The 15521-nt window shown below is 42.7% G+C and overlaps 1 pseudogene; it reads left to right on the top strand.

Annotated features, from left to right (window-relative positions):
* Positions 1–11948: 11948 nt before the first annotated feature.
* Positions 11949–12898, top strand: LOC100523484 (olfactory receptor 5C1-like; annotated as a pseudogene).
* Positions 12899–15521: the final 2623 nt, after the last annotated feature.

Below are 15521 nucleotides of genomic sequence, written 5' to 3'. Positions count from 1 at the left end.
AATACACAGAAATTGATGGCATTTCTATACACTAACTATGAAAATCAGAAAGAGAAATTAGGGAAGCAATCCCATTTACCATCACATCCAAAATAATAAAATACCTAGAAATAAACCTACCTCAAGAGACAAAAGAACTGTACTCTGAAAACTGTGAGACACTGATGAAAGAAATGAAAGATGACACAAATAGGTGGAAAAATATACCATGCTCGTGGATTGGAACAGTTAATATTATCAAAATGACTATACTACCTAAGACAATCTACAGATGCAATGCAATCCCTATCAAATTACTAAAGACATTTTTCACAAAACTGGAACAAAATATTTTAAAGTTTGTTTGGAAGCACAAAAGACACACAATATCCAAAGAAATCCTGAAAAAGAAAAATGGAGCTGGAGGAATCAGGCTCCTGGACTTCAGACTCTACTACAAAGCAACAGTCATCAAAACCATATGGTACTGGCTCAAAGACAGAAATATAGATCAGTGGAACAGAACAGAAAGCCCAGAATTCAACCCATGCACCTACAGCCAACTACTCTATGACAAAGGAGGCACGAATATACAATGGAGAAAAGACTACTTCTTCAATAAGTGGTGCTGGCAAAACTGGACAGCCACATGGAAAAGAATGAAAGTAGAACACTCCCTAACACCATACACAAAAAATAAACTCCAAATGGTTTAAAGACCTTGATATAGGACCAGATACTATCAAACTCTTAGAGGAAAACATAGGCCAAATACACTCTGACATAAATGATAGCACCATCTTCTCAGATCCACCTCTTAGAGTATTGACAATAAAAACAAAAATAAACAAATGGGACCTACTCAAACTGAAAAGCTTCTGCACAGCAAAGGAAACCCTAAACAAAATGAAAAGTCATCCCAAGGAATCGGAGAAAATCTTTGCAAATGAATCGACTGACAAGGGATTAATCTCCAAAATTTATAAACACCTTCTGCAGCTCCATACCAAAAAAACAAACAACCCCATCCAAAAATGGGCAGAAGATATAAACAAGCAGTTCTCCAAAGAAGACATTCAGATTGCCAAAACACACATGAAGAGATGTGCAACATCACTCATTATGATAGAAATGCAAATCAAAACCACTCTGATGTACCACCTTACACCAGCCAGAATGGCCATCATCCAAAAGTCTACAAACAAGAAGGGCTGGAGAGGGTGTGGAGAAAAAGGAACCCTAGTACACTGTTGGTGGCATTGTAAATTGGTGCAACCACTGTGGAAAACAGGATGGAGATTCCTCTGAAAACTAAACATAGAACTACCATTTGATCCAGCAATCCCACTCCTGGGCATCTATTCAGAGAACACCATGACTCGAAAAGACACACGTACTCCGATGTTCATTGCAGCACTATTTGCAGTAGCCAAGACATGGAAACAACCTAAATGTCCATTGACAGAGGAGTGGACCAAGAAGAAGTGGTACATATACACAATGGAATATTACTCAGCCATTAAAAGGAATGAAATACCAGCATTTTTAGCAACATGGATGGACCTAGAAATTATCATGCTGAGTGAAGTCAGCCATACAATGAGACACCAACATCAAATGCTTTCACTGACATGTGGAATCTGAAAAAAGGACAGACAGAACTTCTTTGCAGAACAGATGCTGACTCACAGACATTGAAAAATTTATGGTCTCTGGAGAAGACAGTTTGGGGGGTGGGGGGATGTGCTTGAGCTGTGGGTTGGAAATCCTGTGAATTCAGATTGTTATGATCATTATACAACTACAGATGTGATAAATTCATTTGAGTAATAAAAAAAGAAAGATATTTACATAAGACTATAGGAAGGATTCTTACTCTTCAACAAAAAGACTAATAACTCAATTTTAACTGGAATCTAATATCCAGCACAAATGAACATCTCCTCAGAAAAGAAAATCATGGACTTGGAGAAGAGACTTGTGGCGGCCTGATGGGAGGGGGAGGGAGTGACAGGGATCGGGAGCTTGGGCTTATCAGACACAACCTAGAATAGATTTACAAGGAGATCCCGCTGAATAGCATTGAGAACAATGTCTAGATACTCATGTTGCAACAGAAGAAAGGGTGGGGGAAAAACTGTAATTGCAATGTATACATGTAAGGATAACCTGACCCCCTTGCTGTACACTGGGAAAATAAAAAATAAAAAATAAAAAAATAAAATGTGCAAAGAATTCAAAGATATATTTTTCCAAATTAAAAAAATCCAATTGGCCAATTAGCACATGAGAAATACTCGACATCATTAATCATCAAGGAATACAAATCAAAATCACAATGAGATACCACTTCACCTCCACTAGGATGGTTAAATTTTTTAAAAATTTTATTGGACAATATCAAAATGTTAGCATGGAATGAGAAGGGGAGAAACCTTCTATATTGGTAGTAATAACTTAAAATAATTCAACCAATTAGGAAAACATGGGCAGTTTCTCAAAATGTTCAAATATAGAGTTACCACACCACCCAGGAATTCCATTCCTAGGTGTATAACTAAGAAAAACTATGTCCACATAAAAGCCTGTACATGAAGGTTCTTAGCAGCATTATTCATAATAACCAAAGAGTGGAAACCTCCTGAAAAAGCACACAATTGCTGAAAATTTTCTGTTAACTCTAGTATCAGTTCAGTCCCACAATAAACAAATGTCAAAATGTAAATAGGGGAAAAATATACTAGGGAAGATGCTTATGAAAGATCAAGAAGATAGGAAAGACACCCACACACAAGCCCCTCCATTCACATAAAGCATAATTCAGTTGCCATGGAGGAGGGGGGCAGAAAACCAGGCTGTCTGTTCACAAACTGGCCCCTGCAAAAAGAGCCAACCACCATCCCCCTGCCCCAGAATGGTAAGAGGCAGTCTTCATAAGCAAGGCAACTTACCTACAAGGCTTGTCTTGGTAGCCAAAATCAGCTCTCCACCCCTGCAAGCCAGGATCTTGAAAGCTTTTACAGAGGCCTTCAGGGGTTTCAGACATGCATGTTGTCCAGAGAATCTCAGCAACACACTGTTCCTTCAAGCCTGCCTCCTCGAAAGTGGCTCCCAGCCTGGGAACCACAGGCAGAGTGTACATTTCAAGGACACAGGTGGGGTAAATGTACCTCCAATCAGCCAAGCCCAACTTGCAGGTCAATCAGTAGTCACCTCTTCTTTGTCCTCTCTGTGTCCTCTCTCGATGTAACTGAACAGGACCCTAGGGGGTCTTCCTGGGAAAGGCCCCCCTCCCCTGCTCCAATCTATGTCCTTGGCCTTCTGCTGGTTTGTAGACAAACATTAGCCTCCTAGGCCTTTCCCAAGTTCCAAAGAATACATTTAATCAGAGAAGTGAGAAAAATACAGAAAGAAAGGGAAACAATCAAGCCAGACAAAAAAAAAAGAATAATTTAGCCATGAAACACAGTCAAGGACTTTTAGTTCCTCCTCATGGGCTACAGGTAATATTCTGAGTCAAATCATTTGAGATGCTTGACACTGAAACCCCTAACGATGGGAAAAGTTAACTGCTTGCTCAAGACAAGCACGTGGACTGGGAACCCAAGGCTGATGATGCTGACTCCTGATTACCTCACCACCAACCAATCAGAGGAATGTCCCCCAGGTGGTCATGCACCTGCAACCCTCTCCCTCACTCTGTTTTTAAAAACTTTTCACTAAAAGCCATGGGGTTTTGTTTTGCTTTGTTTTTTAGGACCACACCTGTGGCACATGGAAGTTCCCAGGCTAGGGGTCGAATGGCAGCTATAGCCTCTGGCCTATGTCACAGCCACTGCAATGCAGGATCCAAGTGCTACTATGACCTACACCGCAGCTCACTGCAACACTGGATCCTTAACCCACGGAGCGAAGCCAGGGAGCAAACCTGCATCCTCATGGTTACTGCTTAGATTCATTTCCACTGAGAAATGACAGGAACTTCCCACCCACTGGGTTATTTGAGCATTAGCCACCATGGCACCCCACAACAAATGCTGCCCTTTCCTTCACCACAACCCAGGGTCAGGAGAGCCTTTACTGCCCACAAGTGGACAGACCGAAATTTGACTTGGTGATGCCAACCCTCTGGTGACCAGCTCCTATGATCTCACATGTCCCCCTCTTCTGCAGTGTGCCCTGAATGGTCAGCAAGGGGTGTCACTGGCTTGGAGGTGGCTCCTTTGGTGGCTATCTGGCTGCATTTGGAGGCAGGTATCACAGCAACAGTGTAACTCATGCAAGAAAAACCACAGATTAGGATAATGATTTCCAAAGCAAGTAACAAATGTTTCCACCACAAGCCCATGATCTGAATCACTTATGAAGTCTCCTAGGCTGGGGACTCAGGATAGTCACTTGTGCCCTTACATTATTTAATAAAATGATACATTCATAGGCTCATCAGGTATGAACACACTAACTTTGGATAATGGCAAAAGCACCTCCTTGCAAGGCACTGGTAATATTTTCCAGACCATCCTTTTTTTGGGGGGTGGGCACAGGCCAGGAATATGCCACAGCAGTGACAAAGCCAGTTGCTTAACCTGAGGAACCACCAAGGAATTTCCCCAGTCAGCAGTTTGGTGGGTCGTCCGTATACTGGGATTGACATAAAAAGAATATGCATGCCTAGTATTTTTATTATGTGTGCCCCAGGCCAGGTTTCTGGGTCAGTATAGGTAACAGCAAGTGGATCAATAGTAGTCTTAAAGAGAAAGGCAAAAACCATATGATATCACTTATATGTTCAACCTAAAATATGACATAAAAGACCTTGTCTACAAACCAGAAACAGACTCACAGACATAGAGAACAGACTTTTGGTTGCCAAGGGGAAAGTGGGTGGAGGAGAGATGGATTGGGATTTTGGGATCAGCAGATGCAAACAATTATACATAAAATAAAGAACAAGGTCCTACTGTATAGCACAGGGAACTAGGTTCAATATCCTGTGATAAACTAAAGGAAAAGAATATGAAAATGAAGGTGTATATATGCATAACTGAATCACTTTGCTGTACAGTAGAAATGAACACAACGTCAGAGTTCCCATTGTAGCTCAGCAGGTTATGAACCTAATTAGTATCCATAAGGATTCAGGTTTGATCCCAGGCCTTGCTCAGTGGGTTAAGGATTCAGCATTGCTGTGGCTGTGGTGCAGGCTGGCAGCTACAGCTCAGTTAAGAGCCCTGACCTGGGAACTTCCATATGCCACATATGCCCCTGGTGTGGTCCTAAAAAGTCAGAAAAAGAAAAAAAAAGAGATTGGGTATCCCAGGCAAAAGAAAAATGTGAAGAAAAGTTGTGTTGTGTAAAAATCATAAAGCATAAGAAAATTATGGAGTCCCAAGAATGGATTGGAGTTTGGGGTGGGGGAAGGGAGAACTGATGAGGAAAAGGAGCCCAGGGGACTCCTCTAAACAAGCAGCATGACTGTCGTCCCACAGAGAGCCTGAGGACCCACCCAGCAACAATTTTCCAACCTCCACAGGCTCCAAAGCATGTGTAATCCTGGAATTTCCCCTGCCACCATCTGTCATGGAGTCCTCAAAGGCTGGGGAGAGGGACTCTCTTTTACAGCCACACCCATGACATATGGAGGTTCCAAGGATAGGGGTATAATCAGAGCTACAGCTTCTGGCCTCCACCATAGCCACAGCAATGCCAGATCCAAGGTGCATCTGCAAACTACACCATAGCTCATGGCAATGCTGGATCCTTAACCAACTAAGCAAGGCCAGGGATTGAACCTGCAAACTCATGGTTCCTAGTCAGATTCATTTCAGCTGTGCCATAATGGGAGTCACCGTGGAGTTCAGGACAGCAGAAAGGGGAAGAGGAGTCAGCAGGCAAATAGAGACCTTTCCCTCAGGGTCCAAGGAGAATACAAGTCCCCAAGTTCCTACATCTGGGGTGGGGCATGTCCCTGCAACCTCCCCCTGCCATCATCACTCCATGGCTGGACTGAAGCTGATCTGTGGGAAGAATGCCTCACCCACCTCCACCTTCTAGGTATGTCCTACAAACCCCCTAGAAATGCACCATCACTGTGACAGCAGCCTGAGACGTATCAAATGTCTGTGTGCTGAGGGTGAAAGAGCTAAGAACAGGGGCTCCTTAGGAAATGGGGATGCCACATCCTGATAAATACCAGGAGTCCAGTCTCACTACACTGAAAAGTGTTCATGAGTACAGTGGGGCCTGAGAAGAGAGGAGGAGTCAAAGAAAAGTCAGTAGAGAGAAAGGAGCTAGCAGGAGGATGCTGAGACCCTCCAGCAAGCTAGAATCTTAAGATATCAGAGATGGGGGAGTTCTCATTGTGGCTTGGTAAGTTAAGAACCCACCATAGGGATCATGAGGATGTGGGTTTGATCCCCGTCCTCACTCAGTGGTTAAGGATCTGGCATTGCCATGAGCTGAAGCATAGGTCATAGAAGCAGCTCAGATTGGTGTTACTGTGGCTGTGGTACAGGCCAGAAGCTACAGCTCTGATTCAACCCCTAGCCTGGGAACTTCCATATGCTGCAGGTGAAACCTTAAAAGGAAAAAAAAAAGGAAATTAATATATCAGAGCATGGAATGCTGTCCAATACTACCTATGCTCTCAATACTCCAAGCATGGTACCTGAACCAGCAGCATCAGTGTCTCCTGGGAGTTTGTTAGAAATGCAGAATCTCAGGCTCCTCACCATCCTTCTGATGGAGAATCTGCATTTAACAAGCTTCCTAAGTGCATTAAAGATTGAGAAGCTCTGACACTCCGAGGTCCCAAATCAAGCTACATATCAGAATCACCTGGAATATTTTCTTACAAGTACAGATTTCTGAGCCCTTCTCTAGATGAATTGAATCAGAGTTTTTGACCACTGCAGAGAGCCATACAGATTTTCACAAAGCTCCACTGGTAACTCCAGTGACAGAGGTCCACAAAGTAGACTGGAAACCCCCGATCTGACCCAATATGCTTCATCTAAAGATGAGAGGACTGAGGCAACACAGTGACAACTCTAATTTCATAATCTTTTAAGAGAGATAATTAAGGTCTCTGACTAGAGACAAAGAAAACTGGATTTGGTGCCAGATCTGAGTTCAAGCCATACCTTCATAGCTGTGTATCTTATATCCCTCCTTCTTTGGAATTCCATCTTCTTTCCTTTAAGGTACAAAATGAATGTTCCTGAATGTCAGGATTACTCCCCATGGGCAGTAAAGCAACAAAGAGAAATTAATGGAGAATTCACTCTATGTTTTCTGAACACACACAAACTTCATAGTAACTGCTTAACTAATGTTTTGGGATCCTTGAATCCCAAAATTTCAAAGCAATTTCAAAGCCTTGAAGTCTCATGGTCCCCATTTTACAGATGATCCTCACTTTGTGATGGTAAGTAATGTTTGCTTCCATGTGAATTAATGGAAACACACAAGGGCTTTGCTTTCCAGCTGGGTTCTGGATGCAGAACCTCAGCCAGCAAGCTGATTTCATTGGTGGAGAATGTGTGGTTGGGCGGGTCTGGAGGTCCAGATCCTTCTACCCCCAGACACTGTCTGACATCTAGCAGTGACCCCAACCAAGGAGGAGAAGACCCCTAAAATTCTTTTTTTCTAAAATTCTGCATCGTGAGGAGTAGAGGAAAGAACTGGGCATGGTCCCAAATGTTCAGTTAGGTGAGGGAGAAAATCACTTAGGTAATTATAAAATGATGAAGTAGGGTTATAATAGAGAGAGCCCAGGGAGTGGGGTTCCAGAAGGAGAGGTGGGGTGGTTGGATGTTCACATAAAGTCCCCGGGGAAAAAATGATAACCCCTGAGCTGAGTCTGAAAAGATAAGAAGTGAGTTCCTATCAGTTAAGGATTTGGTGTTGTCACTGCTGTGGCTCAAGGTACTACTGTGGCATGGTTCTCTTGGACAGGGAACTTCTGCATTTCACAGATGGGGCCAAAAATAAGGAAAAACAGAGAAAAAGGATGAGCTATGAATATGGAGATGAGGCAAAGCTGATGAAATCCTTTGAGATGTCCTGAGGCCCTTTAAACTGGGACCTTGTCTCTGCTTGGAGCAACCAGCAGTACATTTGGTGAACAAAGAAAACCATGTAATATTTTGTGCTTTTTCTTCAATATATATATTTCTCCACAAATTAGGTTTTTATCTCAATATGTTTATGAGATTTCTCCATATTGATACATAGACATCGAATCCGCAATTAACTCCCATAAGCCTACAGACAAACATTTAGGTTTGGCTAGTGTTTGGCCATTACAAAGAGTCCAAGACTCTAGGCATCCTTATGCATTTCTCTAGTTGTGTACATGTGGGAGAGTTTTCAAAACACCAAGAAGAGGAGTTACTAGATATTATGGACTGAATATGTCACCACCCCTCAAAATTCATATGTTGAAGCCCTAAACCCTGATGTGATAGTATCTGGAAGTGGGGTCTTTGGGAGGTAATGAGGTTTAGATATGGTCAGAAAGGTGGGGTCCTCATGATGGAATCAGTGCCCTTAGGAGAAGAGTCCATCTCTGTCTTTCAAGACCATATGAAATAAAGTCAGAAGGCAGCCATTAGCAAGTCCAAAATTGGACCCTCACCAGAATCCAACCATGCTGGCACCCTGACCTTGGATTTCCCAGCATCCAGAACTGCAAGAAATAAATGTCTGTTGCTTAAGTCACCCAGTCTGTGGTACTTTCTGACAGAAGCCCAAGCAACCTAAGACATAGGGTATGCATGGTTGTGGGCAGTTCATTGCCAAATTGTCCTCCAAATGTCTCAGTTTATATTCTACCATCACAACCTCACTAGCATGGATATAATCAATTTTTGGTCTATTTTTAGGGCTGCACCCATAGCATATGGAAGTTCCCATGCTAGGGGTTGAATCACAAAAACAGTGGTCACTCCATATCACAGCCAAAGCAACATGGGATCCAAGCTGTGTCTGTGCCTTACACCACAGCTCAAGGCAAGACCAGATCCTTAACCCAGTGAGGGATGCCAGGAATCAAACATGAGTCCTCATGGATACTAGTTAGGTTTGCAACCTCTAAGCCAATGGGAGCTCCATATAATCAAATTTTTTATCCAAGCTGTGCTCTGGAGGAAGCTCTTCATCATCCTCACCAGCCACTGGTAAGGTCCCAAACATTTAAACTAGTCTGTTTGTTTGTTTGTCCACAGTCACATCATATGGAAGTTCCCAGGCCGGGGGTGCAACCTGTGCCACAGCAGTGACCTAAGCCAAAGCAGTGACAACACCAGGTTCTTAACCCTCTGAGCCACCAAGGAACTCCTAAACTCCTCTTAAAGGAAGGAGAAAGAGCATTTACTCACCTCCAGGTGCTGCACATTGCTTTTCTCCTACAGAGATATTGTCTCCCACTTGACAACAAGAAAAGAGCCTGTGGAAGGTGAGGTGACCTGCCCCAAGTTACACACCAGAAAGTGGTGGAACCCAGTCTTAAAACCAAGTCTGCATGCTACTAACATTCACATTCTTTTCAGTTTCATATAGTCAACTAATATTTATGAGCACTGATTACATACCAGACCCTGGAGGGCACAAAAATGAATCACAGGGCCATACGTAGCACAGACAAGGACTCAATAAATGTTTGCTGAATGAATATTGAACCAAAGAGCTCAAAGCCCACAGGACAGACAGTCACATAAGTAATATGTGCAATAGAATAAGGAAACACTGTGATAGACCTAGGCTCCAGTGCAGCCAGCACAAAGAAGGTAGAAGTTTACTTTCCTCCCAGTCATTTGAAGGAAGGTTTACATCCAAAGTAGCTATTTTGTCAAACTCAAAAAGACGAAATGGGTTCCAGGCAAAAGGAACAATGAAAAGGCACAGGAGGGTGAAGCAATGTCACATTTTCTGGAAACTGTTTGGTTGCCATAAAGTTGCTTCCTTCCAGGATCAAGGCAAGACATCCAGCTAAATTCAATTCAATTATCTATCCCTTCATTAAAAGCCTGCTGTGTGCTAGGCTTTGTGTGAGATGCTCTACATGCATTATCTCACTGAATCCTTGCATCTTTTTTTTCTCATTAAACACATGAGAAAATTGAGGCTTGGAAAGAAGAGTCCAGTCCTGGAATACTTTCAAATCTGTTCTTTCCCCTCCTGGCTGTCTCCCCCAGATGCCAGCCACTGCTGCACTATCCCATCCCAGTTCTTACTCCAATGGGATGATGGCCTCCCAGCCAACCTAAAGACCCATGGCTATTTACCTTTAATATAAGGAGACTCTACCCATTTCATTGCCTCTTTTTCTCTTTGAGAAAATGGAGAGGAGAAGGCACTTAGAATCACGAGGTTTGGGAGTTCCCCTTGTGGCTCAGCAGGTTAAGGACCCAACATAGTCTCTGTAAGGATGCAGGTTGGATCCCTGGCTTCACTCTTTGCATTAAGGGTCTGGTATTGCCACAGCTGCAGGGTAGGTCACACATATGGCTTGGATCCGGTGTTGCCATGGCTGTGGCATAGGCCTCAGCTGCAGCTCAGATTCACTCTTTAGTCAGGCAAACTCCATATACCACAGGTGCACTGCAAAAAAAAAAAAGAGAGAAAGAAAAGAAAAAAAGAATCATGAAGTTTTCAATCCTTGGCTAGACACTACTACCCTATTCATCATTCATTCATTTAACAAATCAAGCAGACTTCATAGATGTGGGTTTAGTTCCAGACAAATGTGATATAGCAAGAAAGTTACACCGATATTTTGGCTTCCCAGTGCATATAAAAGTTACTTTTATGCTATACTGCTGTCTATTAAGTATGCAAGTGTATCATGCATAAAGAAGGCAATGTACATAACTTAACTTTAATATACTTCATTGCTAGATTTCCTGTTGTGGCACTGTGGAAAGGAATCTGACCAGGAACCAATTTAAACACAGGTCAGGATATTACCATTGTGGCTCAGCAGGTTACAAAACTGACTAGTATCCATGAGGATGCAAATTTGATTCCTGGCCTCACTCAGTGAGTTAAGGATCTAGCATTGCCATGAGCTGTGGTGTAGGCTGCAGACATAGCTCAGATCTGATGTGGCTGTGGCTGTGGCTGTGACATAGGCTGGCAGCTGTAGCTCCAGTTCAACCTGTCACCTGGGACCTTCCATATGTTGTGCGAGCAGCCTTAAATAGCAAAATTAATTAATTAATTAATTAATTAAAAAATACTTCATTGCTAAAAAAAATACTAAGCATCATCTAAGCCTTCAGGGAACCCACTGATGGTGGTAGAGATCACTGATCACAAATCACCAAGAACAAAATTAATAATGAAATAGTGTGAGAATTACCAAAATGTGACACGAAGACCCAAAGTAAGCAATTGCTGTGGGGAAAATGGTGCCACACCAGTGGGGACCTATACAGCACAGGGAACTCTACCCAGTAGTTTGTGATAATCTACCTGGGAAAAGAATCTGAAAAGGAAAGGATGTGTGTATATGTATAACTGAATCACTTTGTTGTGTGGCAGAAATCAATAAAACTTTTTTAAATTAATTAAATATAACAAAGAAAAATGGTGCAACAAACTTTTAATTTGTAAAAAGAATAGCTCTGTCTGTAAAGCATGATAAAGTAAAATTCAATAAAGCAAAGTGCAATAAAGCAATTGAGCACTATGTCCCAGGCTATGTTCTCAGTACTGTGGATATGAAATTGATCAAAACAGGCAAGATTTCCTCCCCCATGAAGGTTAAATGGGAGTGACTTCTCAGTGATAGAAACAAAGGTTTTGAGAGGTGATATGGCTTGTCCAATGTCACACAGAAATTTTGTTACCGGGTAGAACTAACACCCAAGTCCTGATACCAGTACAAAGCACTTTCTCCCCAATGATGGTCATGACCTTTCCTTAACTCCCTCTGCTTTGTCTCTCCTCAGTTTCTGTTTGGCAGGATGAGGCTAGAGAACTTCACCTGGACCAGGGGTGCTCATGCCAAATTCATCCTTCTGGGCATCATGGATTGCTGGGAACTGTGCATCACCCTCTTCTTGGTCTTCCTGAGCCTACTGGGAAACATGGGCATGATACTACCTACTGATCTGCATGGACACCCAGCTCCACACATCCATGTACTTCTTCCTGGCCAACCTCTCCAAGTTGAACACCTGCTATTTCTCAGCCATTGGCCCCAAGATAGTGGTGGACCTACTGCTGACCCTGGCCACTATCCCCTATGCAGCCTGTGCCCTCCAGATGTTTGTGTCTGCAGGGCTGGCAGATGCTGAGTGTTGCCTTTGGGCAGTCATGGCCTATGACTGCTATGTGGCCATCAGAAACCCTCTTCTGTACACATGGCCATGTCATGGCATCTATGCCTGGCCTTGCTGGGAGCATCAGGCCTGGGTGAGGCACTGAGTGCCATGGTCCACCTGACCTTCACCTTCACCTGAGCTTCTGCAGCTCCCGGGAGGTGAACAGCTTCTTCTGCAATATCCCTCCACTGCTGGCCATCTCCTTCAATGACACCAGTCTCAATGAACTCCTACTCTTTCCTATGTGTGGCTTCATCCAGACAGCCATGGTGTTGGCTATTGCTGTGTCCTACAGGTTCATCGCTGGTGCTGTGATGTGCAAGTGCTCATTCCAGGGCTGCTGGTGAACAGCCTCTACCTGTGGCTCCCACCTCACAGCTGTGCCCATGCTGTACAGGACACTCATTTTCATCTACCTCCATCCCAGCTCCAGCTATGTCCTGGACAGCATCAAGATGGCATCTGTATTCTACACACTTGTCATCCCAGCCTTCAACCCACTCATCTACAGCCTCTGCAACATAGAGATTAAGGAGGCACTCAGAAGGTCCCAGAGCTGGTGCTGCTATCCACGGTGGGTGCACATGTGAGAGATCCCAGCAGGCTGGTTAGGACTGACCCTGAAGAAATGAGGACACCCTTCCTGGCCCCTGTCGCTGTGGATAAAGATGGATGTTCCTCTGGCTGTGTGTCTTAAATTGTCTGAGGGGCTGAAAAGGGGGAGAAACTGAAGCTTACAGATAGGAGGCAGGAACCTGGAGGATTCTAGACCTATCAACAGAACCAAGATTAATTTGCTGTTAAGCTGCCTTAGGTTCCTCAGTGTTCAAAAAACACATGTTCCTGCTTGTTATCAGGTGCAATACTCAGTTTACTTGCCATTTGTATTTTTCATCTTTTTTTCCTTTTTTCCTTTTTTTTGCCACCTCCACTGCATAGGCAAGTTCTGGGCCAGGTGTCCAACCTCTGCCTTTACAGTGACAACCCCAGATCCTTAACCCACTGTGCCACAAGGAAACTCCCACCAACTGTACTTCTAAGAGGCTGATTCCAAGATATACCAGGTAAGCGATTTGTGGCCTACAATTGCCTCCATACTTTTGCTCTTTTAAGGTTCTGCATGACCAGTGAGACTGTTCCTACTCACCTTGACCCAAAGAGAACATCCTCAGACCCTCTCATGCCAAAGAATGGGACAGATTTGGGTGAGGCGAATATCCCTATTAGGCTACATATTCCATCTCTCAGATATTAAGCAGCACCAAAACATGCATGAGCTCATTCCTAAAATTCTAACCACTGGATTAGAATTTGATCAATGTTAGATTAGTTTAGGGCTCTGGTGAAGTTAGGGAAGAATCAAAACTGTGGTAATGGTTAGAAGAGGGTTAGGATATATGCCCAAGAGTAGTATATCTGGGTCATATGGTATATCTACATTTAATTTTCTAAGGAACTGCCATAATGTTCTCCATAAATGTTGTACCAGCTTACATTGCTACCAACAGTGCAGGAGAGTTCCCTTTTTGCCACACCCCCTCCAGCATTTGTTATTTGCAGACTTATTAATGATGGCCATTCTGACTGGTGTGAGGCCAAACTTCCCTTAAGAAAGACACATGAATCCGCATGTTCATTACAGCAGTATTCACAATAGCCAAGAAATGGAAACAACCCAAATGTCCATAGACAGATGCTTTGATTAGGAAGATGTGGTATATATACACAATGGGATACTGCATGGTCATAAAAAAAGAATAAAATAATGCCATTTACAACAGCATGGGTGGAACTAGAGACTCTCATACTGAGTGAAGTGAGTCAGAAAGAAAAACACAAATACCATATGATATCATATATCTGGAATAAAATATATGGCACAAATGAACTTTTCCATAGAAAAGAAAATCAAGGACTACCTGTCATAGGCCATTGAGGTGATAAGGAAATATTCTAGATCAGTAAAAATATGAAAAAATATATCTGTGCTATGCACATGGCATAGCAGATGGATTTGTACCCAGTGTCCATGTCCATCAGCATCTTCGAGACACTGACTTATGAAAAGGAGACATCTGTGAAGGCCAGGTGGCTGAGGAAGAAGTACATGGGGGTGTGGAGGTGAGGGTTCAGCCTGATGAGCAGGATAATGAACAGGTTCCCCAGAACCGTGGTCAGGTGTATGCCCAGGAACAGGGCAAATAAGATGTCCTGCTGCTCTAGATGGATGGGGAGCCCCAGAAGGAGGAATTCAGACATGCAGCTCTGGTTCTCCCTCCTGATGCTGTTCTTGCCTCAGTTGGGAATTGGGCAAAGTGGGAAATGTCAATGAACCTGCCATAAGATTATAGGCATGTCCTTTTTACTATGAACAGTCTTAATTTTGGGTACATTGCCCTTTATTTTTCTTAATTGTTGGTGAATGAAGCAGTCTTTCCAATTGTGGCCTCAATAATATATCAAACCCTCACATTAGCAAAGTTTTTTCCCAATGAAACCAATGGGATTTAATTCTTCATTCACTAAAAATTGTTGAACAACAGCTTTCTCCCATATTGAGTACAGAGGAGTCAACAAGAACTGAGAAGTCTCTGTGTTCAAATTTACATCTTTACATCAAGAGAGGTTTAAACTTCTGTAATTTACTAAGATGAAAATGCAAAAATGGTACCAGATAAGAGCTATCAACAGTTCATTGTACAACTATAAATGTAATAAATTCATTGAGTAGTTAAAAATAAATTCACTTCTTGTTAAAAAGCATATGAAACTCCTTACATATGAAAAGAATTACTAAAGCTGTGTCATAGGTTTTCAGGGTACTTTGCACCATCCTACCTATTTTGAGTCACTTAAAATCCCCTGTTATAAAAATGTCCAATCCAGGCTTCCAAGCCAATGTCAGGAGTTCAAGGCACTGTTCCAATTGTTTCACAAGCACTTTCAAATTAAATCTTTGTGGTAGCCCTAATAAATATTCTTACACACATTTTAACCTGAAGAAAACAAAAGTATACATAATTTAAATGCGCAAGGAAGACACAATTAAGTGCATCAGCTGGTATCACAACACAGGTCTGTCTGACCAAGATCCATGCTCTTAACAAATCAGCAAGGATAATACACCATCCGTAGTTAAAATGTCCAGAGAAGCTGTATTGTGTCAGCTACCTTTCTCCAAAGTCTTCCTAATTCCCTCTAAGAAAAATTTAT

Source organism: Sus scrofa, chromosome 1 (genome assembly GCF_054392235.1).
Source record: "Sus scrofa isolate SSC_HxYL_T2T_F1_AM1 chromosome 1, Sscrofa_HxYL_maternal_Yorkshire_Landrace_v2.0, whole genome shotgun sequence".
Classification (NCBI taxonomy): Eukaryota; Metazoa; Chordata; class Mammalia; order Artiodactyla; family Suidae; genus Sus; species Sus scrofa.
Note: the sequence above shows the minus strand (reverse complement) of the source record. Positions and strands in the feature narration are given on the sequence as shown.